This window comes from Camelus bactrianus, chromosome 4 (assembly GCF_048773025.1).
Source record: "Camelus bactrianus isolate YW-2024 breed Bactrian camel chromosome 4, ASM4877302v1, whole genome shotgun sequence".
In the NCBI taxonomy this organism is placed as follows: domain Eukaryota; kingdom Metazoa; phylum Chordata; class Mammalia; order Artiodactyla; family Camelidae; genus Camelus; species Camelus bactrianus.
Genome location: NC_133542.1, coordinates 18418222 through 18444476, shown reverse-complemented (window position 1 = coordinate 18444476; position 26255 = coordinate 18418222). Strand labels below are relative to the sequence as shown.

Genomic DNA, 26255 nt, shown 5'->3' with positions numbered 1-26255 from the left:
TCCAGGATCCCTGGGAATTCTTTTTCCCACATGTGCTAGGATCCTAAGGAACTAAGGAACACTGCTGCTGAATGACTTCTATGATCCATCACATCACCTGCAGATACACCTTTTCCCACTCACCAGGGAAAATCAAATGTATGTACTAATCTGGAAGGCTTTAAAGATGTTCATTTGCTCTTTTTTGTTTTTTGTTTTTAATTTCTTTTTAAGCAGGGGGGAGGTAATTAGATATTTATTTATTTATTTATTTATTTGTTTGTTTGTTTGTTTGTTTTTAATGGAGATAAAGGGGACTGAACCCAGGAACTTGTGCATGTTCAGCATGTGATCTACCACTGAGCTATATACTCTGCTCTCTTTCATTTTCAATCTTCAATTATCCTATAAAAGTTCAACCTAAAATTAAGAAAAACTAGGTTATTTTAAGAAATAAGCAAATAATTTCTTGAAGGATTTGATCTTATCTCTCTCCAGATTTTTTTTTCTTAACCCCAAACTCACATTTCAATGATGTTTCCCAGGTAAATACAACTGCCTAAAGTTCTCTCTGAACATCTTCAAAACCAATACATTTGAATAGTACTCGGTGCAATTTTACCAACATTTTCAGGCTGCCTATCTTAAAAGGTAAAAAAAAAAAAAAAAAAGACAGTTAAAAAGCATTTTCAAATTAGTTTCCCATTTTCATTCTTCAAACAAGTTAAGTTTCCCCATCATGAACAGTTTTTTTCAATATTGAACTGTTTCTCATTAACAGCCAAGTTAGACCTGAGTTTAATGCCCACAAAAACTCATTTAATTTTACATATGTTGACACTCAAAGATAAAAGTATTTTGTTAGTTTTATATATACCAAAGGGATCCTTCCAGGGGAAAGAAGTAAGCCCACAGTTGTACTCTACATGTGTACAAAATGATTTTTTTCCCTCCCATGGTAATCTGCATCTCAATGAGAGGTTGGTTTTTAAACTGGCCCACTTTCATAAATTTTAAAATGTAACATCTTTATAGCTAGTTGAAATGGGAAATTCCTGTACTTTATTCCTACCAAACTATCAGCAAACTATTTAATTAAAGGGAATCATCCACCACTCTCTTTTTGTCCTCAAGACAAAAACTGGGTATACATAAAAACAATCATTTTCTTTGTAACCACTATATTTGCTGTAAAATGTTGAATACTATGGTCAACCACACCAAAAATTACCCTCAAACATGCCTACTCCCTCGCTTTCCAGAGTGTGGTCCCCAAATCAGTGACATCAACATCACCTAGGAACTTGTCAAAACTAAAAATCTGAGACCCTGCTCCAGACTACTGAATCACAATCTGCATTTACCAAAATACCCAGGTCATCGGTCTGCACATTAAAGTGTGAGAAGCACTCGTCTGGAGGTTAAGGTACAAGGGAGCAGCATGATAAACTGTCTCTTGCTTGCACATTCTAAGTTGTTGTGGAAAGCTGCAGAAAATCTACAGTCGGCAATGAATAAATCATTCCGAGAGACTGTTGGTAAATCTTTTAATTAAATCAGGTCTTTCGCAAAGATAAATAACATGCAAGCGACTGATGCTTTGTGCCTATTAACAGGACTGTTGCTGCTCTACCAGAACTAGATATTTTTTAATAACATGCTGAAAATAGGTACATCTGTTCTCCATTCTCTATTAAGAAAGCATTCTTGCTAAAACATTTCCTCTCCTTTTCAAACCCAGAATGGGTCTTGTGGATGAAATCTATTTTTAATTGTTCCAAGTTAAAAATGCTTTAAGGAAGCTTAATAGATAAATCAGAATCGACCAATTTTAGGAACCAGTTTAATTCACCTTACAATGAATTACGTATGCATGTTTGAGGCTAATATATAGCCTCTGTCATAGTCCCTGGTCTCACAGTAGGTCCCTGTAACAAAGGGTCCTCACACTTTCAAGAAGAGCTTTCATAAGAAAATATCAAATTGTAGGCTGCTGGGAATTCATAACACAAAAGTATAATTTATATAACTTTCCACAAGTGTATCCAATATGTAACATGGTACACCTGTATTGACCCGTGTTCCGTCTACAGATTTTTAAACAAGATGTTTCTATAAGGACTTCAACTACAGCCTACCACAAAAGTGCTCTGGGAATAACTTTATCCCTCTACAATCATAGCCTTGTTCTAAACAGAGCCCTTAAGTAAATTGAATCTTTAGAAAAACACACTTTTTTGTTTGTAAAGAAAGAAACATTTCCTGAATGCCAGAGAATGTTTCCTTGAGAAACTGTTTATGTTAACTGCGTTGAAAAGGTGTTTATGTTGCTATAAACACCTTCCTTGTAAGCGGGGATGCAGAGTCTCCCCATTGTTTACATTGTAATCAGCCTTGATTCTGAAAAGATCTACCCTTAGTCCCCATGCCTGGACTAATTCTCACTCCATTCTGTCCCAATTAGATCACTCTCAAAGATATCCTGTGTTTGTTTAGCATAATTGTCTCATCACACGTGAACAAGGAAGCTTAGGTGCATAGTCAGTACTGCAATTACCAACCAACCTCATTAACGAGCAAGTTGTGATGATTTGTGCTATGTCAACTTCATTAAGCAGAAACTACATTTCTTGGAATCTTCTTCTCTGTATAGCTTCAGGTTAAAGTTGACCAAAAGCAGAATTTGCACAGACTTGGAAGAAAGGATCTGCATGGATTTGGAAGCCATTCCTCTCTGAAGGTTGTCATAGTAGAGTGACCAGACATGGCTACGTGGGTGGATCCAAGCTTATTTTCGCTCTTCTCAGATACTGCTCCAATTTCCCAAGCTGGCCCTGCAGGTCAACAGCAACTCCAGGTCCACCAACAGACCCATAGCGGTGGTAACGACATGGAGGCACAGCCTTCTACAGACCCTCCCACGTGACCCTTGTCTTAGGCTTGGCTTCTCAGACTGACTAACTGCGGGCTCCACTGATGCTCCAATTTGCCTCCTGGGCCTTCACTTCCCAAGCTCCTACCATAAATGTTTAAGGTTTAATTTCTATAATAAATTGCTTACTCCATGATCAATCGTAGTCTTCTTCCATGATTAAACCCCAAGGCTTGGTTTACTTGTTGGCTCTAGATTTAATGATCTCTTGTTGTTAAAGACTTGGTGTATTCAACAGTAAATGGCCAAACAAACTCTACTTGCTGATGCTCAGCTGACAGGTGGTAGGATAGGGCCTGGGATTTAAGCTCCCCACTTAACCCTCCATTTTTCCCACGTAATTTTTTTCTTTTTGTTCTAGCTTTATTGAGACATAACTGACATGTAAGAAATCACATGTTTAAAATGCATAATTTGATATGTTATAACATAAATATACACTTAGGAAACTATCATCACAATAAAGATAATGATCACATCCATCAACCCTAAAAGCTTTCTCACCTCTCTTTAAAATCCTTTCCCCTCCCTGCCCTCCCCAACCTCCCATCTCTAGGCAACCAGTGATCTACACTCTGTCACTATAATAATTACATTGCATTTTCCAGGATTTTATATATATATATATATATACACATACACATATGTATACATTTATATGTGTGTGTGTGTGTGTGTGTGTATGGAACCATACAATATATACTCTTTCTTGGGAAGGGGTCCTGGCTTCTTTCATGCAATATAATTATTTAATTATACTGAGAGTCATTCATGTTGTTATGTGTATCAATAGTTGGTTGTTTTTTTATTGCTTTGTACTGTGGATATACCACAATGTATTTACCCATTCACTTACTGGTAGACATTTGAGTTGCTCCCAGTTTGAGGTTATTACAATTAAAGCTCTTATGAACATTGGTGTAAACGTCTTTGCATGAACACTTGCTTTCAAGTCTCTTGGGTAAATACCTATGACAAAAGCAACCAGATAGGCGTATGCTTAATGTTTTAAGACACTGAAAAACTGTTTTCCAAAATGATTATACCACTCTAAGCATGGATCAGCAATGTATGAGAGTTCCAGGTGCTCTGCAACCTCATCAGCAGTTGGTATCATCAGTCTTTTTCATTTTAGCCATCCTAGTGATAGTGTAATGACATCTCACGGTAGTTTTAATTTGCATTTTCCTAATGATGCATGATACCAAGCATCATTTCATGTGCTTATTTGACATCCATCTATATCCTCTGGTAAAGTATCTGTTCAAATACTTTACCAATTTCTTTTTAATTTGGTTGTCTTGTTATTACTGAATCATAAATTCTTTAAATATTCTAGACTTAAGACATTTTGTCAGACACATGTTTAGCAAATATTTCCTCCTAGTCTGGGGCTTACCTTTTCATTTTCGTAACTTTTGAAAGGAAAAATTTCTTCATATTCACTACTTTAGGCACAAGAACTGCTGTAACAAAGTACTATAAACTGGGTGGCTTAAAACAACAGACACTTAATCTCTTAAACCAGAAGTCTGAAATCAAGGTGATCAAGGTGTCAGCAGGGTAGTGCTCCCTCTGAAAGCTCTAGGGAAGAACCCCTCCTCGACTCTTCTAGCTTCTGGTGGTTGCTGGCAATCTTTGGAATTCCTTAGCTATGGCAGCCTAACTCCAACCTGTGTCTGTCTTCTCAGAGCATTCTTCTCTGGGTGTCTGTATCATCACATTTCCTCCTAATAAAGACATCAGTCATTGGACTTAGGGACCACACTAGTCCACTAGATCATATCTTAACTTGATTACATCTGCAAAAGACCCTATTTCCAAATAAGGTCACATTCACAGGTACGGGGGTTAGACTCTCATCGTATGTTTTGAGGGGGTACATAATTCAATGCATAGCAGGCACTCAGATTTTAATATTAAAAAAGCACACTGAAGGATAAATTATTCAACATAAGTTCTAGCCTTCTTGACAACAGTCTGTTTTTGCCTCATTCACTGTTCCCATAGAGACAACCGCAAGCTCATTTGCAGAATTTCTTGCCCATGGTCTTACTTCCCCAAACAGTACGGGTTTCTTGCAATACAGTCAGTTTACTTTAAGCATGTACCCTGGGCTAGCCCCTCTGAACCAACTATTAGGTAAAGACACATGAAGAGGGAAAAAAATTGTTGCATGATGGTCTCTTTTATCTCTTCCCTTTTATCTTCCCCCAACTAAGGTATGAAAGTTTGGGGGAACAGGGTTAGTGTAGTGACAACTCTCTGTCTGCACTAGGACATACTTCTAATCCAGTCCTGTCTTCCTTCAGTACCACCTAGAAGAAAATAAAACAAGCTTCTTCAAAGAAACGTGTTCTAATTACTAATTTTTGTGTAATAAATCACCCTAAACTTAGTTTAAAACAATAGCCAGTTTACTATCTTTCAGTCAAAACTTCAGGAAGATATGCCTGGGCAGTTCTGGCTCAGAGTTTCTCACTTGGCTGCAGTCAGGTGGCTGGAGCTGAAGCAGCAGGGGTCCGGGGAGGCTGAGGGCCTTTCCCTGTGGTGTCGCCTCACAACAGGATGGCCACAGGACAAGTGGACTGCTCACACAGTGGCTGCAGGTTTCACAATTGAGCCTTGCTTTCCAACAAACAAAGAGAAAGCTGCATTGCCTTTTATGATCTAAGTTCAGAAATCACGTAGCATCATTTCTGCAGTGCTCTGTCGGCTGAAACAGTCACAAAAGCCCACTTAGCTTCGGAGGGAAGAGACATTGACCCTACCTCTTGACAGAAGTGTCAGAATGAAATTGTAAGAAGAACACGTCAGATGGGAGATAATGTTGTGGCAATCTTTGGAAAATACAATTTGCCCCAGAACATACCCTATGTCTCCCTGGGGCTATGGGAACGGTGAAATGCTCCATTCACATTAAAGGCCAGGTCAAGGTATGTACCAAAATCTTAGGGCTCAGTTTTTTTTTTTTCCCATTCATGTTGCTGCCAATACTGTTTTCCATCTTGACTCCTACAGTCTAGCATACACTAGGGATGTAGGTCCTCCAAGTGTCCTGTGTTATAAAAAGTGGACTCAGAAAAATTCTTTAGCCAAAGTCATACAGAGAAACTGGTGGCAATCTCTTAACTCTGTGATTACCAACTCCTTCCACTCCAACCTTCTCCTTATGATGAAGGCCAGAAACCTAAGTTCCACCCTAGCCCTACCAATAATTATTAAGAACTGTTTATAATCAGTTTCAAATCATTCTTTCATTGGCTTGAAGTTAATCTCTCATTGTAAAACACACACACACACACACACACACACACACACACACACACAACACTTTCTTTAGCCAAATGTCAATGTTTTTTGGATAATTCACCAATTATGGTTCATGATATCTATCCACTACTCTAAGTGCCAAGGAACTGTCATATTTCCCTTTCTACTTCCATAAGTCATGATAAATCACAAATCTTCATTCAAATATACCAGTTTTAGGCACCTCATTTATTTTAAGATTCCCTCCTTCTCTACAAAATTTAATGGAAAATAAACTAAATTCCATACAATAAATATTTATGGAACACCAACCGCATGCCAGGCCTTCTGCCATGTGCTGGGTCACAGAGATAAGGAAGGCACGGTCTCTTCCCTCTTACATGGTGAGGCATCTAACCGGGAAGGCACATTTACCAACAACCACCATACCGCTTTACCACAGGCAAACCTTTCCAAAGGCCGAAGAGACTTGGGTAAAACCATACACAAAAGAGATTACCTTTAAGGAAAAGTAGGGAAGTATTTGACAAGAAGACAGTGAAGGGCACTCATGGTAGGCAAAGAGAAAACATAAGCAAGAAGCCCAGAGTGTAGAGAATGCATGGCTCGATAAGGAACCACAAGTGAACTTCTCTCTCTCATTATACTACAGGTACCTGGCTGTTTGTGACCAACCATGAGGCTAGAAACGGAGGCAAGGACCAGTCTGTGATGCTCCTTACATGGTATCGTAAGGAGTGGAATTCTATAGGCAACAGACAGCCACCAGGTACTTTAAAGAGGCTAGAAAAACTTGAGGAGACCCACATTTCCAGAAAGGTAAACTGGCCACAATATGGAAAATGGTTTGTGGGAAGGGAGCATGGAAGTAGGAAAAACTACTAAGTTCAGGTGAAAGGAAAAAAGGGCTCACAGGTGGAATGAACAAAACAGATATAAGAACAGCCAATCTGGTGACTGATACCTTGAACAGGGGCTGGGGCGAGGGGGCGGGGTGGGGTGGGGATCAAAGCAGCCTGTCAGAACAAGCACCTACAGAAGTCAGTGAGAAGCATGTGTCAAAGCCAAACAGATTAAAGGCTGAGAGAGGAAATAAACCAAGACGACAGTGATTTTAAACTTACTTTCTGCAGGAAGCTCGGTTAACTGAAGAACAACATCACTAAACGGCACACTAAGTGACAGAATATGAGCTAAGCACATAATCACAAACTCGAGGAGGGTAACTTTTCATCCTGGTGATCATCTTATACGCCTGATAAACGACAAAATCGGAAGGTAGACACCAGAGGTCCTGAGATGTCAGCAAACAAGAAACTTTAAAAACAAAGTCAAAAAGAGGAGTAACAGAATAAAAATGGAATCCATACAAAGCACATATATGTAACAGCAAAAATAACAACTGGCAGAGGATAAAAAATTGGAAGAGGTTAGCCTGTAAGCTCTAAAACAAAAAAAAAGGCCCTGCGGAGAGGGGAATAGCTTAGTGGCAGAGCGCATGCTTAGCATGCACCAGGTCCTGGGTGCGACCCCCAGTAGGGAAGGGAAGGGGAGGGGAGGGGAGAGGAGGGGAGGGGAGGGGAGGGGAGGGGAGGGGAGGGGAGGGGAGGGAAGGGGAGGGAAGGGGAGGGGAGGGAAGGGAAGGGAAGGGAAGGGAAGGGAAGGGAAGGGAAGGAAACCATTTCTGTCGCAGTAATTCCTCACCCACTCTTACCTCAGCTGCAGCACTGCTTCCCACGCCTCACCTGAAGATGTCTAAAAGGACCAGAGTAGCAGGCGCTTCACTTCTTATAGACAAGAAACGGGCTTGTTCGCACCATCAGCAGGTGGGTTTTTTCTCTCCCTCTTTGCCTCTCTATCCTCACTTTGGAAGGCTTCTATTATGGGTTAGCAGGAGCCCTGGCACGTAACATTAGACTACCTCCAAGCACTAACTGTTCGTATTAGCTACCAGCACTAGATATCCCCTCTGCCGGACTCACCCCGGCCACTTTTCAGCTCTTTTTATGTGAGCAGAAAGTCCTTCACGGTCCATCTTCACATTCCCAAACACAGCAAGGAAAACATGCATTTCTGTTTTGTCAACTCTGAAAAACAAGGGACAGTGGTCACTGACAGGGGTCAGTGCTCCAGAGTCATCTACCCTGCTTACCCAGAACAAGAGGCCGGTGGGCATCCTGGGGCCACTGGTCAGCCTGCTGGCTCTCCCAGCCTCGGCAGCCTCTCCATCCTCAACACAGTCTCCACAGCCATAACCATTGAGTAAATATTACTTTTTTTTTTTTACCTTTTAAATATTAAACAACCACACAAAGCCAGTCTTCAGTGAAACATGTTGTTGGTATAAGGATACAGATTTCTGGCTTTGAATCACATCCAGTTATTATGCATTCCATATCACATGCCAAAATTTTAATGAACTTTCAAATTTACATTTATGAAAACAGACACTGGCACACACAAATGGGTTATTTTTCCATATCACTTTTCAAAAGGTGCCTCATAGCTAAAATGATTCCGAGCTGTCTTCTGTCATTCAAGATGAACTCTACAAAAGAACTAAGTGTTCTTACTTTTACACTAATTTATTCTACATTGGTTTTACTCAGCATATGGTAAACATATGGGAAAGAGAAGTGTATCTGGAAGCTGTTAGAACTGCATGTAATCAAAATCTACCAGTAGAAACCTAATTTGATTAATTGAAAATTAAACTAGTAGTTAATCACTTGCTATTTGAGAAAGGAGGGGGGCGAATATCACTTAAAAATGAATCCTTCTCAAACACATAAAATGAATTCTCTTTGTTCCAAATCAACACTTAACTATTCAATTGGCGGTAGCAAGATTGTAAGGCAACCCTAAAATCTTCAATAAGTAGGTCCTAGCTTAATGCTAGAGTGAGCAGTACATTTTAAAGACAATGTCTACTTTTGGCAAAAAATACTGTTCCTTAAAACATCACTTTAGCAGCTAACTGATCTTTTAAGAGGGAAGCGGACAAGCTGAATCCAGGTCAAGTTTTCCACCCATATCTAACTCTCAATTTTCATGCGTAAACAATCTACAAACTCATATAATCTGTTAGTTGAGCATCTTGAGCAATCTAGTTCCTACCTTACAAGGTACTGGAAGAGCATCAGCATTTTCCAAAAAGCTGACGGACTATTTCTTAAGCCTAAAATTGCCTGCTCCGAGTAACCAGGGCCTATGCTCAAAACTTCTATCGTTTTTTAAAGATGACAATGGTATCTCTACAAAAAGATGTTTACAGCAAGATCAAATTTTATATAACTTTTCTAAAGCTAGCCTTAACAACCAGACCCTTGTTAGTTTCCTCCTTCCCTCTCAAACCTCTGGGATAATACAGTAATCAAAACCAAAATTAATCCCATGTTCAAAGCTAGCATATGATTTCTCAGGATTACCCAATTTCCGCCTGCCCATGCATGCAAGATTTTGCTTACTAACTATAGCAAGTTCATTGTCTTCTTCAAAGGCAGAACTACAGTATTAGAAGACTATTAACCAATCATATAACACCATGCAGCCTATTCCCAAAATGAGGTGGGGGGGATCTTCAAGTCAGAACAATAGATAAATCAACAGGCTGAACATTTCAAATGTTAAAATCATAATAAAATAAAAAGTACAGAAAAAGTGCATCTTACACTAAGACTATATCATCAATCCAAATGAAGTATGCCCTATCTAGGCTAAGCGTTAAAATACACCACATTAAAAATAAATTAAATAAAATAAAACAGCTTATATGAGGGTTGATGTAGGCATTAAAGCTGAAAATTACTTAGAAAAATTAAGACATTCAAATTTACATTCGCTGCTGCTTAACACAAAAAGGGAGGCTCTATTTCAATGTTGTCACAATAAAATATTTTAGGGTCCACTACTGACCAGAATCACACACAATACCATGCTTTTGAGACTGCTGTAAATTTAAAATATTTGCAACTTTTCTGTCCTGAAGTCCATTTGTACTGGGTCTCAGAAAATCGCAGGTAAATGAAAAACCCACCAAATGCCTGAAATGCGTAAGTAATAACAACAGATCTATTCCCTTACCTTTCCCCCACATTCCGCCCTTCCTCTTTTATAAAGGAAAATGTCTTTAGTCTTATCAGTTTCCTTTCACAAACACTCTGCTTCATGTATCCTAGGGAGGCCCATCCACTAAAGGCAGAATGAAAGTGTTTACAGATGGCAGAAAGAGATAGGGGAGGACACCACCCCTGAGCCAGCACTATCTCCCCAGGATCTAGAGACCTGAAGAGAAGAAATTCTAGTCCACAAAACCCCAGTCATAGCTTTAGTGAGGAACTGAAAGTAAATCTTGGAGGTAGAGAATGAAGAAGACAAAACAGAGTTAAAGATTCAGGCTACAAGAAAGGATTAAACAGATAAGCACAAACTGCTTTACAAGTCAGACTTCAGACAATTCAAGTTTATAGAGACCAGCCTCTTGAATTAAAAAGAACTAAGCAAAAAGTAGTCAAAAAAATGTTTTAAACCCAGATGGCAAACTGTATTTGGCATGTTCACTAAAATAAGTATAGACCCCAAAGGCCCAGCTTAAAAAAACAAAGCATGGCTGAGGATCCCAATTTTACTGAACTCAAACCATTTCTAGTTTATGGCCTCACTCATTCATACACCTGTCGTCTCTACAGCCTCATGGAACTAGTAACCAAAAGAATGCGGTACATGATTTCATTTTAAACCGTTCCATTTTAAAAGTCAGGTGATTTTGTGCTTGAAGAAGGGTGACGAAGACATGACGAGGCATTACAAACCAAAGGAAGCCAGCGGGAAACAGAACTGGGGCTCTGCTCTTTTCCTGCAAAAGAGATACCTATTGTATTAGGCTCCATATTTTTCTAAGCCTGCACAGTGCCCACAGTTTACACTCTGAGAAGATCTAAATGAGCACCAGGTCTGCTTGGGCTCTTCAAACTCTCAGAGTCCAGGCTGAGCCGCCTTTACAACTTGTAGCACAGTAACTGAAGCCCACCTATGGGTGATCTTTTTTTTTGCGTATGTCCACTATGGGCAGAACGCTCATTAAAATGTGTTCTGAAAGGTATATTTACTCGGTTCAAATTTCAGATGAATATAACAGGAAGAAATGTTTACTGTATTCTTTGTAATTCTTCTTTATCTCCAGATAAAAGTGGTTACTGCTCTCAGGCAGTGCACGGTCTGACTCATTAAAACATCTTTGTTGGAGGGTGGTTTCTCTTCTACCTTGCTTTCTCTCCTGAGATAAGTATTCATTAACTATCCACATTTGAGATTTTTGGTTGTTTTTAAGCATAAATAATTGAAATACTGAGTCATACCATGTTAAACACAGCTCACCACTGCAAGACTCTAATTATACCACAGCTCAAATCACTTCTGTTATGTACATATCAGTGCATCGTTCACTAACAAAATAACTTGTACCTTATATATCACATACATCTTTGAAAACAGATTACAGTGGTTTCACTAATACCACAGACTTTAGTTTTATATTCTGCTAAGTCACTTAAGTAATTTTTATGTAAAAAAAAAAAAACTATCAATCAGAATACAGTGCAATGGCCAGGGTACAGTATTTTAAAAACAAATTAATTTGAATTTGATATGAACCTCTTACAAACCTGGGCAGGCCACTTGGCTTCACTGAAGATCAGAGTCCTCATCTAAAGATGAGAGTATCAACATTACATCCTGTTTATCTCAGATAAGTTATGAGAATCAAATGTGAAAATGTGTTACATACCCTAAAATCCAACATAAAACCATAAATGAAAGAACTGTCAGATCAAATTACATAAACATTAATATTTCTGTATGGCAAAAGACCAATAATAAACTAGAATATATTCGCAACACATCTGACAAAGGATTAATACCTCTAAAGAACTCCAAAACTTTGATAAGCAAAAGAACCCAAGAGAAAAAAATGAACAAGAAATAGAAAAGATGCAAATAAATGAAAAATTTGTGGAAAGGTGCTCAATCTCACTGGTAGGCAGAGAAATGCAAGTAAGATCAATTTTGCCCCAAATGGGCATTCTTATATACTTTGGGGGGGAGGGGTAAGCATGAAAGTACACAATCTTCTGGAAAGATACATGGTAAAGTGTTAATATTTAAATTTTAAAAGTCATATATCCTTCAATCAAGGAGTCCCCCTTTTTGTATATATTCAACTGAACTAAAAGTACAAGTATTTAAAGATACATTCTCAAGGATATTTTCATTACTACCTAGAAGAACAAAAACTGGAAATGTAGTTGCCGTGAACAGCAGAAACGCTGAATAAATCACAGCTGATTCTTTCTACAGAATATTTATCCAATAAAAATAATTCTACATCTCTGCATCTATTGATCTTGAAATACGTCCCAAGATATGTGTATGTTTAACTGAAAAATTCAAGTTGCAGAATCATGTAAATGCTATTACCTAGTTTTGTTTTTATGTAAGTTTTTACATATGACTATTTCATTGACCACATGTGAAAGATGTGGCAGAAACATATAATGTTAACACTGGCATCATGAAAAGTTGATACTGCAGGGCTGTGTGTGGTTATGTGCACACATGCGTATGGAGGGATGTTTATTAATTTCTGGGATGACTGACGTGAAAATTAAATGTATTATAAATGTATTATGTTTCATAATTTTAAAATTTTTTCAAGAAAAAATAAGTAATTAAGACCAAAAGAAACTAATCAAACTAAATTTTAGAAAGAATATATGCAAATATGTAACAAAAAATAAATAAGGCATTATTGCCATATCTTTTTCTCAAGTAGGAAAAAAATAAATCTACCAAGAAAGTTATAGCACAGTGAGTTCTACGCTGGGTGCTTTATAATATACTGTCTCACAATTCCTTGTCCCAAACAACTCCCAGAAGTAAAAGCAACAAGTAGAAGAAGTTAACCCATGAAACATCAAGAAATACATCATTTATAGATGCATAGATACTGCAGACACTCACCCCCACCACACACACTCCTCTATTACTGAAGGGGAAGGAAAGGCGAAGGTTTGAAGAGAGGCACCTTCTGCTGAGGTTGAGGGCAGGGGATGGCCAGAGCAGCCACAGCAGACATTAATAATCAATCATGCACTCCACTCTGTGGAGCTGAGAGCAGCCTCAGAATTCCTCTTCCACCTCAGAGTCGCAGGGCAGGAGAAACCTATCAGCTCAGAAGGGCAGACAGCCTAGCTGACCTTGCTGGAGGAAAAAGGTTTCCAAGTCTGAACCAAGGATGAGATACATGCCTCTGCCTACCCTTTCTAACCCTAAGCCAATCAAGAGCAAGACTTCAAAAGTATTCCTTCAATAAATACTACTAAAATATTCCTTCTTGGTCTGCCTCCAAGAAAGGCTACAGTGATGTAGTTTTAGGGACTGGGGAACAATACATGCCTCCTATCCGAAGGCTGATGTGAAATGCCATTAACATATATGTCTCCATTCCATGATCGATTTTCCTTAGAAGTCTGACAAGGCAACAGCATACCAGCATGAACTGGTAATATCAGATGCTTGCGATTTTGAGAGGTTGTTGTGTTCTCCTTACCTTAAAACCAGCGGTTCTCAAATCGTCACCTCAAGACTAGCAGCATCAACACCACCTGGGAACTTGCTGGAAATGCAAATGATCAGGCCTCACCCCAAGATGAATGAATCAGAAACTTTGCAGGGAGGAATCCAGCTCATTTTTTTTTAACAAGCTTTGCAGCTTGTTCTGATTCTGATACCCACTAAAGTTTCAGAACCACCACCTGAAACTAGCCATGTAAAAACAGCATCTATGAGTACAGAGGTTTTTATCCTGCACGCCTGCAAAGGTTAAGAGTAATAGTGCTAGGGGGTGGGGGGTGGGAAGGGACAGACTGGGATTTCAAAATTTGTAGATACTGACAGGCATATGCAGAATAGATAAACAAGATTATACTGTATAGCACAGGGAAAAATATACAGGATCTTGTGGTAGCTCACAGTGAAAAAAAAATGTGACAATGAAGATATGTAAGATCATGTATAACTGAAAAATTGTACTCTACGCTGGAATTTGACACAACATTGTAAAATGACTATAACTCAATAAAAAAATGTTAAAGAAAAAAAGTAATAATGCTATTTCAATAGCATAACATGTAACAACATCATTATGTAAAGTTCATTTGTTGTTTTGGTTGTTGTTGTTGTTGTTTTAACATAGCTGATTTGGTTTTCAAGAAACTTTGTTCCTAGAAGTTGGTAACCAAGATTACTAAAATAGCTCTGGCCATCACCAAAACTGGCACAGACAAAGCATAATACATAACCAATCCCTTCCCATACTAAGAATGTAGTTTGCAGAGTCTGCCTTTTGGCTAGAATTCCTGCTGTTTATGGCACTTGCCTGTTTTGCATCACCAGCTGTAAAATGATTTTACTTAAATACATACATACATACTCCACCGAATAGGACAATTCAACAAACACAGATGATCTAACATCCACTATACATAAGACACCATATGAAGAACAGCATGTAAGGCCCTGACTTCAACAAATTTACAAACTAGTTGGAGGATACCATGCAGAATGTGGCAGAGATTCCTAGCTCTCCACCAAAATCTGTTCGTCCCCCTTCATGCTACACATCTCCCAGCTCCCTTTGCAGTAGAGTAGCTGTATGAATAGTTCTTACCAACAGAATGTGAGAAGCGATATATGACTTTAGACATCTTAGACTTTATAAACATCAGATACGCTTCTCCTTCTGTCCTACCCCCAGAAACCTGAATCTGGGGGCCACAGGGCTTCAGTCAGGAAAGTGACAACAATGTGTTGGGGATGGAGGCAAAAAAGATTTGAAAGGAATCTGGATCTCTGAATAAACACAGGTCCCCAAACCTGGATCATGCCTATCAGGACTTGGATAAATGAGGAAAACATCTTAGTTAGGTAAGCCTCTGCATCCTCAGGTCTCTGTTATAGCAGCCTGGCATAGTCTGACTCAGGAGGAACGATACACATCCTTATATACTAAGTGTTATACAATATACAAGGGGCTACAGAGAGGTGCTCCCCTCCGTAGGGGGCACCAGAGAGAAAACAAAAGTTGCAGAAGCACAGTAGTAGAAAAGATTGTCATCCCCACCAACACCAAACCCCAAGCAAAGCAGAGGGAAGACTTCAGAGGGTGTGGCACCAATTTGCTAGGGAACTAGCGGGTGCATCTGGTGCTTTGAGTCATAACAGCATTCACAGAGATTTCAGTTTGATGGTCCTACTTAGAGCTGTGCCTCGGTGAGCAGTGAGACTGCAGTGGGTCTGAACTACTTCTGAAACCGTGATGAAACCTTCAGATCATCCACCCAAAAACACAACTGCAAAAAAATGTTCCCACACGTAAAAAAATCCCATACCACTTCAAGAGGCTTGTGCCCCACCCGTCAAATTCATGCACAGATCCCCGGATATAAAGGTTCTTTTGGTCGAGCATACATCGAAAGAAAAACGATGTATGTTCTAAATCAGAGCAACATGGATTCTATGAAGGTCTTCACACAAGAAAATGATGAACAAGCAAATGTCATGAGATATGTTGTACTAGGTACTGCAGGAACATAATACATAATGACAAAAAAATACAAAATGGAAGAAAAGTCACTAAGAAAAATATCCAGGAGATGCCAGCCAAAAACCCCAGACCCAGCTCCAGGTCTTTACAGCTGTGAGCATTAGCCCTGCCTACGATCTCATCTCCTGATTCCTGCAAGACTTCACCAACCCCACCTTTTCATTCAAATGAAAGTAGCTTCATCACAAAAGCTTGGAAACCAATGTTTACACCAAACAGCTCTTCTGATCACAACCAGGCCTTCTTTATATGTATATAAAAGATACAGCAACTTTTTAAAAACTGATGTAGAACTGACATATAACTTTCTATTAGTTTCAGATGTACAACATTATTTGATATTTGTAAATACTGCAAAATGATCGCCACAATAAATCTAGTTAACTGTAACTTTTTAAAAATCACAGTTCAGTCTGATAGGTAGCCTCGCAAAAATATATAGAAAAGCACAGAACTCTAAATGTGTACACGCCCAAATAGTTTCAATTACAGTTAATCAGAGAGCCTCTGAAGTCTTCCTGTCCTCATTCTCTGGCTTACCTCCAACGCTTTCATTACCTATCAGGTCCCCTGTTATTTCTCACTTTCTGTGTCTCTGGAATGTTATTTTATTAAATAATTGTCATGCCAAAAGGTACATACTATTATAAAAGTTTATTTGCTAGGCTGAGCAGAAACATCTACTTCTTTTTTGTCAAAACCTATTATAATACTCTATCGCCTACAGAGTGTGTAGAATCATTTCCAGATACACTTGAACCCCAAAAAAAAAAATCTGTTTCTTCTAAAAGGGTACCAAGTAGTTGCAATAATGTAGAAAGATTATGTGGGAATCTGGAATTGGCACCAGATTTCACCCAAACTCTATTTTCAAGTATCTTTTTAGCAAGTTCAAGAGAAGACTAAAAGGTAAAATCTTTCCTAAGTATATATTACTTTTATAATATTATGAGATAATTGAAAATGTGTTCTAATAAACTTGACACACACACTTTAAGCACCTACTAAATTTTCAGGAATATGCTGGGAATTACTAGCCAGTTTAAGGATATATATTCCACTTAATTAATTAACTATAAGAAATAATTACACTTACATGGTATTTGTATTTTTTAAACTAGTCTAATTCAATTTGTTAATAAACATTTATTTACTGTCCATGTGCTCGTACAGATTTTTTCAGACTTTAAAGAGCTCACAGCCTAGTGTTATATAATGCTTATTGACTCTTACAGTGTCATTAGAATTTTAGACAAATATCCTTCATGACACAGACTGGTGCTAAAGTCTACATTGGGATTTTCTTTTTAATGGGCTAATAGTCACTACCTACTGTAGAGGGCTGTAAAAACAACATCAAAAAAGAATCTCACACACTTACATCACAGCACTATCCACTGAGAAGGACCAGAAGCAGTGGCACCCAGGAGCAATGACCACAAAGAGTGCCCAGATCTTGGTTTCTAAATACTAGTCCCCAATAAAAGGTACCAAGGCGCTTGGGAAAATTGGTTGAACCCAGGGCTGGGGCAGTGAAAATATAAGATGTACTTGGAAAGTCTCACAGGGTCAGAAAATGAAGAAGTGAAGACGGAAGCATGTCTAAAGAAAGGCACAGGAGGCAACCTGCAGGAATTCCCACTGGCCAAAGCTGGAACAATCTGAATAACAAAATACCTAACAATGGTATAACCAAAATAAATGTCCATACGGCATACTGATACAAACAAACAAATAAACAAACAGGGAGAATGGACAACTTTTCCTGCTGGAAGAATTCCAGTTAGCAAATGAGAAGAAATAAGTGAAACTTATTTAGAACACCATAGCGCTAACTGCTGCAGGCAAAATTCACGGATGGATGCCAAAGAAAGTGGGCAAATGTTTAAGCAGAAACAAAATATCATGCACTCTCAAAGTATCTCTCCCAAAATATTTAATAACCACAAAGAAAAAAAACATAATTTTATAGTGGAGAATCCTAGCAGATACCCCATTAATCAAGTGAACAAAGTAATAAACATTGCCATCATGCAGTCCCTGATATGACGCACTGAGAGGGGCTCATCAAAGCTGTGGTGTCTTTCCCAATAACACACAACCCCAATCTAATCATGAGAAAACATCAGATGAACCCCAAACTCAGGGGCATCCTACAAAATACCCAGCCAGTACTCTTCAAAAATATCAAGGTCATGAGAGACCATGAAAGACTGAGAAATGGTCACAGATTGAAGACTAAAGAAACATGGCAATTAAGCGCAACGTGGGGTGCTAGGCTGGGTCCCGGAACAGACATAAGGATGCTAGAAGAACCGGTGAAATTTGAATACATTCTGTACCATACCATGATCGTTCTATGTTATTTAAAAAGTTAACATAAAAAGAAGCGGGGTGAAAGCATGTACAGAAACTCTTTCTTCTATTTTTGCCAATCTTTATTAAGTCTATAATTATCTCAAAATAAAAGTTGTGGAAATGCAACAGAAAAAATGATCCCAACTGCACCAGCAATAAAAAATTACTAGATACAAACTTGACAAAAACTGAAAAATAAATAGAACATTATGAAAGTTTATAGTACATAAAAAGAAGACAGGAGTAGGAGGGAAAATAAACTAAATTCACAAAATAAAAAAAGCTAATAATTCTCAATAAAGGTTTAGACGGATCACTATTTTGAATTTAAAAGGGGGAGGAATTATTTTGATTTTCCTGACCCATAACACTTGTAATTAATGATCCAGTTAATTAATAGTTCTATTTTCCTTCGTGACTAACACAGAGAAAAGGAAGGACAATGCTCTTTAAAAACTAAACAGGGGAAAAAGTTAGAAATGCTTGTTAACTAGAAGAAATTAAAGTTAGTATTTAAAGTATAGACTTCTAAAATAAATGTTTTCTAAATATAACGAGGTATCTAGACTGGATTTGAAACACCGAAAGAGATATTAGTGGAAAAACTGAAGAAATCTGAATAAAGTCTGAAGTTTAGTAAATAGTGACGTGCCAGTGGTAGTTCTGAAGTTTCTACAAAAATATCATGCTAATGTAGGACTTTAACAACAGGGGAAACTGGGTGACAGGTACATAGGAACTCTCTGTACTATCTTTGCAACTTTTCTGTAAATCTAAATTTATTCCAAAATAAAAAGTTTACTAAATATGTATGTGTTATCACTTTCAGCTATATAAGCGAGTCCTGGATAGGAGTGTGTCACTGTGTTAAGCCACACTGGCTCATCTGACTATACGGCATATATATTTTTCTTCACATACACGTACATATCTCATGATCTATACACAGTAAACTCAGAGTATCATTAAGTCTCAACTGGAATAAGCTAAGCTACAGTCACCTATTGGGCTCACAAATCCTATCAATTATTAATTAAAAAGGACTTCTTTTGAGTTTAATTTGTACCAGCCAAGTCCCATCCCAACTGCTGTGGATTCCAACTTCTTTCAGGTAAAATAAGTCAAGTAAAATAGAAAGGCACAGTTAGGCACTCAAAAAGAAGGAATGACTGCTAACCCAGTACACAGAACAGACTGTTTCCTAAAGAAGGTGATGGTTGAAATAAGCCCGGAATGAAGACCAGGAATTCACCAGTCAGAATGAAGACAGGATATTTGGAGAAGAGGGGATAATGTGTCAAAGGCACAGGGACAGGGCAATCCAAGGCGCATTTGAAAATGGCAAAATGTCAGGAGTGAATGCTGGCCCATGGCCACAGCACACAGCTACACAAAAAGCCAGAGAAGCAGTGGGGTGTGTGTGTGTGTGTGTGTGTGTGTGTGTGTGTGTGTGTGTGTGTGTGTGTGTGTGTGTGTGTGTGTGTGTGTGTTTAAATGAGAGACAATGGATGGGAAATAAGCTCAAAACTCCCAAGATGATAAAAGAAGGAATATTTAATTCTAACTCAAACTCAAGTCTCTATAGAGACTCTTGGTTCAATACCACATTACAGTAACACTACCATAAAAGGAAGATTTCAATTTTAAATGTACATGCTCCAAACAGGAAGAAAATGCAGGAAAATGTGTCCTCAAGTAATGTATGAAAAAGACAACTCAGTGGCTTCTGTTCTTTAAATCAGTATTGAAACTTAGATTTAATGAAGGGAAATCCCTTATTGTTCACGATGCCACAAGCAATTAAGACCAGCTAGAACTCATTAATTGCTGAAAAAAATAGCCATAATATTCTCATTCTATTTATACAATGCAGCTTGGTATTCAAGAGTAACAGCAGTCTAAAAAGAGAGACGTAAAAAACGAATGAAGAAATGCATGGGAACTAAAGGGAGAAAGATGCCATCTGATGTTAATAGGAAATTATCATCTAATTCTGTCACAAGGTTTTGAATACTCTTGAAATCAAGCTGTGAGAAGTTTGCCCATTGAACCAAATAAAACCAAATAAACCAAATAAAAGTGTAAAACACATTTATTCCTAGAATCCAGAATCAAATTTTGATACACACACAAAAAATTTTTAGAAAAATTCCCTTAAAATCACCCTGAAACTGTTCATGTTTTTTAAAGTTACCACTGAAGTAGAGGAACGAGTTGTATATAGAAGCCTCTTTGATGATTCACATCTCAAAAAGACCACCGAAGTCATCTCTTTCAGCTTTGAAAACCACCCCTCAAAAAAAGCATTAATTTAAAAAATGTAAATAACCCTGTATTGTACTTAGGAATAGATAAATTGATAAATATTATTTGGAGAAAAGCAATGGCACATTTTAAAATTAGCTTTCCTCTCCAAAAGATTGATAGAACCATTCTGGACCACAGTATAAAGCCATTACGCCTTTGAAGATACAATCATTGCCTACTAATTTTTTTTAATACTTTAAGGTGGTTCTGTTTTTCCAGTATCAAATTTTGAGGGGACACGTGACATTCACTCCCTCTTGTTTCAAATATCCGGGGAAGTTCCTGCCCAGTATGTGCTTCTGAGGGAACACAATCATTTGCAGTGAAGCATAAGAATAAGGAAAACAAAAATAAATACAAGTAAGTGTTTTGTCTCTGAAAATACTATTTTTATCAAGACACAGAATTAATATTATCCTTATCCTGGTTCTTATATGACAATTTCCATTTAAACTTCTATAAAACTGTTCCATGGTACAATGAAATTACGAATTATTTCTGCCTGATGAAATTTACTATATAAAATAAAAATGCTCTCTCTACTTTTTTAAGCAGAGGACCAGAGTAACTATGACTAACTAGAAACAACATCTTTAAGTAAAAACAGTAAAGAAAATGACTGGGGTGCAGAGTGGGTAGCTATCATGAATGGCTCGCCACAAGTTTTAGCCATGGTTTCAGGTGTGATTAGCACTCACGCTTGCTTCCCCTCCCATTCACAGGAGTCCAGGGAATCTCTGAATGAGGCTCCTGGTGGGCAGTGACAATCCCCCAACTCCACTGCCCCCAGCCCCTGCTTATTTTTTTGGATATACTCCTAAAGGGAGTCAAGAAATTAAAGCTTTTCTGGGCAGTGGTGGGGAGAGGATATAGCTCAAGTGGTAGAGCGCATGCCTCAAATGCACAAGGTCCTGGGTTCAATCCCCGGTATCCTCTAAATATAAATAAATAAATAAGTGAACCTAATTACCACCCCCTAAAAAAGAAAGAAATTTAAACTTTTCCTTCCAAAAGGAAGAAAACAAAAGATAGACCCTTGAGAGCTGCTTCAGTCAGAGGGAAAAGGGACCCCTCAGGATGCAGAGGGAACCAGGGCATCCTCAACAGTCTGGAGGCCACCTACCCACTCGGAAGAGGAAGGAGAAGAGGGAATCAGAGGAAGAGGAAAGAGAGGTGAGGGGATAGGGGAGACGATGTGAACAAGAAAGTAAAGAACTAAAGAAGCAGGACTAGACAGAAAGGAGCAGTGAGAAGAGCACCTAGTTCCTTAACTTACATCAGTTCTACCAACAGAAAGACAAATTCAGTTCTCAGGGTTTTGTGTGTGTGTGTGTGTGTGTTTTTTAAGTACCAAGGTTTTAAATGAAATTTAAAGCTCTTGTTTTCATTCCTCCTATCAAATGTAACAGTATCCCCACTACACATGCTTCTTATTTCATTCATCTGTAAACCATTCCTGTCAACTCTCAAATGCAGGTCTAGCCAATCTCAAGGTCACTGGGCACACATGCTTCTCCATTTAATAGGTTTGGGATACAACCTCGTTGCTGTAAGATTTTTTTTTTAGCTCTTTTAATGTGTCAGTCCAGGCTTTTAATACCTTTCATCAAACTATTACTCATAACTGGTCTCACAAGACCCATAGTAGTTTAGCTTGAAGCCTGATCCTCTAAATTTACATGTTGTAACATTCTTTGAAGGCATTTATTAAAAATCATAGCAAGGATTTTGTACTGAGACCAAATAAGCAATATCTTTTGTAATTTTGGCCATGGCTAAAAAAGGCTTGGAGGTCGACAAGGTGGGCGGGAGGTATGGGGGAGGGTTGCTGTGGAGAAGATATGTATTGTCTAAGATTAGAAAGCACTATAGTATGTTATGTGAAAAATTTCATAAAGTATAAAATGAAGTAAAACCAACAAATGTTTATTAGGCAATTAAGCATCCATGAGCTGCCAAGCAGTCTGCTAACTGACAATGATGAACTTTTTGTAAACTTACTGAAGTTTAGTGTACATGCACAGAGAAATGTGCAACGAGTCATAAGTATACACCCTGATGAATTTCTCACTAAATCAAAAGAATAACCATCACCCAGTTCAAGAAATACATTAGAAGCTTCTCAGAAGCCTGATCCAGTGCCTCCTACCAGTACTATGCTCCTCCAAACCCAACCAATACCCCAAAGTAGCACAGGACTTTATTTGAACTTTATATTAACAGAAGCATAGAATATATATTCTGTTGTGTCTGGCCTCTTATGCGAACATTATGTTTGTGAGATTCATTCGTGTTGCTGAGTAAAGCAGTAGTTAGTTCATTCTCACTAATGGATAGAATTGTATTATTCCGCTGTAGGAATATTCCACAATGCATTTATCCGTTCTAGAGTTGACGGGAAGTTTTAAGTTATTAGGAGGAGTTCCGCTATGAATAGTCTTGTACATGTCTTGTACATGTGCCCACACACACACACACACACACACTCCTAGCAGTAGAGTATCTGGATCATTGAATACGTCTTAAATGTTTACTGGCAGTTTTCCAAAACGCTTGCACCAATTTACATTCCTACCAGCAAAGTGTGAGAGTTTCAACTGTTCTACATTCCTGTCAACACTGTACTGTCTTTCTTAATTTTAGCCATTTGGGTGGGTGTGTGGAGAAATTACACTGTGGTTGAATTTGCATTTCCCTAAGGACTAATGAGGTTAGGCAACTTCCATATGTTTGTCGTCCATATTGGATACTCTTCTAAAGTGTCTGTTGAGGTCTTTTATCTACTTTTTCTATTGGGTTGGCTGTCTTTTCTGTATTGATTTGGCCAACTCCTTTATATATTCTGGATACAAATACTTGGGTAGAACCTTTAAATCTATTTGGTACAAACATGGTACATGCATATGAAAAAGGCCTGCCTACATCTAAAACCTATGATTTTTTTCACTAAAGAGCCTACATCTCAATAAACAAAGTTATTATAAGATTTAGTTTCTACTACAGTACCTCTGGGGAAATGAAGCCAAAATCAGTAATTAAATTAGGACATTAGAAGCTTCAGAACTTCGTCCAGGTGCTGCTCTCCTTCTAACAAAATGCATTTCAGAAATGTGCTCAAACCAAATATCCAAGAGTCAAATCTGAAAAGTCAAACAACAGACCTGTGGGATTGCCACAATTCTAAGACACCTTTGTTTCAGAACAACATCATCAACTCTTAACATCTCTGGGTGAGGGGAAAAGACATTAAACAAGACATTTACTGTAAGAGATACCAATTTCATAAATGAGGACAGTGGCACACCTTAAAATCAAAGAAGCAGAGTAAATGTTATAAGAAATGATCTATTCCCAGTGCAACAGAAGTTTATTAAAATCCCTAATTACCTCTCACGTTTTGAGAAACAATCTTCAACAAAACAGTTCTAGCATTCGGTACATGTTCATTAATTGTGTTCTTTTGCTTCATCATTAAACACAGCTTAAATCTAATGAGCATCTAATTGAGGTTAAAGACCCATCCTAATGATTTCCATCTTTATCTCAATCACATTAAGATTACAGGCTACACCACTGTGTGTGTGTATAAATATATACACATGTATGTTCACATATATACATAAAAGCTTTCTGCGATTTCAACTTCTTTTTATAAAATGGAGTGATGCCATTAGATGTTTATTCTATTACACAAATACATACTGCTGTGCAGACACAGACAGCAGGCCACCAAAACCCACCTGCTAGCTAAAGGCAGCTATATTAGCTTCCTCTGACTGCTGTTAACAACTAGCCACAAACCTGGTGGCTTTAAACACAAATTTATTCTCTTCCTGTTCTGGAGTCCAGAATTCCAAAATCAGTTTCTCTGAGCAGAACTTAGGTTGTCAGCAGGGCTGTGCTCCCTCCAGAGGCTCTGCACGAGAATCTACTCCTTGCCTCTGCCAGCTTCTGGGGGGCTGCAGGCATCCCTTGCCTTTTGGCCCCATCACTCCTACCCATGCCTCAGTCTTAACATTGTCTTCTGTGTGTAACTGTCAAATCTCCTCCTTCTTTCCCTGTCTTAGGGTCTTTACTTAATCATATTTGCAAAATACTTATTTTCCAAATAAGGTAAGATTTATCAATTCTAGGGATTACGACACGGACGTATCCCCAGGCCACCTCTCTGCCCACTACAGTAGCCTAATGTAGGGTTGTCCACAGTACTCATCAGTTCGTGTATCAAAGCCCCAAGTGCAGGAAAGGTAATGTAGGGAATTTGGATCTGCACTGCGTGAAAGTTCAGGGTACACTGAAGTACAACATCCAGAAAAATCAAAGACTGACAGTGTCACACTATAAATGTCCATCAGAAATAAGTGTCTGGCACAGGGTTATCAGCTCTGGCTAAACATTAAGTCACCTGGCAACATTTCACAACCACTGATGCGAGGGCCCTACCTGAGACCACTAAAATTAGAATCTGTGTTACAGCCCAGGTTTGCGGGTTTTTGTTTGTTTCCTTGTCTTTTTCTAAACTCAAGTGATTCAAATATGCAACCAAGGTTGAAAAACCACCATCTCTAGCTGAAAAGACAAAATGGGGTGGAAATCTTAATTATACAAGGAAATATTTGTTATGTTTTTATAACCAATTTAACGGAACCACTTTTCTCCTTAGGGAGAAAGAATACCTTTAATAATCATGTTCTTAATTTAATTTGAAAATATGTTGAGATCAAAAGTTCCGAAGACTTAAGTCTATAACTCTTAGCCAGATCAGAATATGTGAACAGGATGGCCAACCAAGAAGTAGCACAAAATAAATGTCTAGTTTCATTGCAGGGGATCTCAAGTGTGTGCACTTAATTGGCACTGCTCTAACAGTATCAAACGATGCTTGCTTAGAACAAGTAACTCAACGAAATATTCGTGTTATATTGAGACCATTTTAGAATTATGCCTACTGTTTCACAGTTTTATTTTTATACGGAGGACCGTTACTAAAGCATAGGCAAGGACACTCAAGATTCCAATAGGATAAATCCAATTTTCTGTCACCCAGGCTAATTATCCAAACTGAGCATTTTATGTCTATGTCTTTGATTCCTCTTTCTTCTTCTGGAGCTGTTCTTTCATCCAGTTACCTAGGGATTTTTTTTACCGCCTCCATCTCGGAGAAAGACAAGGGAAACTCAACAGTCAGTCGATTCTGTGTCTAAACATGCAGTTTTTGAAATGCTTCTTATTTTAATAAAATAATAAAGAAGGGAAACCTATAAATGTCAAAGATTGGGCATATAACGTTAGTGTTTGTTAACTTTGCTTAGCAATATCATTTTTATTTTGTCGATCTGTACGATAAATAACTGCAAAGTCAGCAAAAAACAGTCAGCAAAAAAGAAGTACTAATTCCACAAAGGAGGATCAGATCAGGAAGTAATACAAAAGGTTAGATCTCCAATATTACCCCTGCTTCTGTGAGTGAAAAATTACCTAGACTTGAATACACACGTTTTAATATGAAAACTTTAAGAAAGAGTCACTAAACTTTTGATTTGAGATACGCATTTCATTTTTATACAATGAAGGCAAAATGTATGCCCAGTGGAACAAGCACTTTAAAGTCCCTTAGGAAACAGTCTGCCCAACTCACCCATCAAAATTTTCAGAGTGAAAATCAGCCAAGATGTAGAGGTTAAGGTGTCAGTTCCTAGATGACATAAAGGGGAATTTATATAACAACTTTCTTTTAAAGTCTGA

The 26255-nt window shown here is 38.2% G+C and overlaps 1 protein-coding gene and 1 non-coding gene across 3 annotated transcripts in view; one reads left to right on the top strand and one right to left on the bottom strand.

Moving 5' to 3' along the window:
• MLLT3 (MLLT3 super elongation complex subunit) overlaps nucleotides 1–26255 on the bottom strand; it is a 241104-nt gene that overhangs the window by 143776 nt on the left and 71073 nt on the right. The window lies entirely within an intron of this gene.
• TRNAL-CAA (transfer RNA leucine (anticodon CAA)) lies at nucleotides 21374–21446 on the top strand. Its single transcript has one exon. It is a non-coding gene; the product is annotated as a tRNA-Leu (tRNA).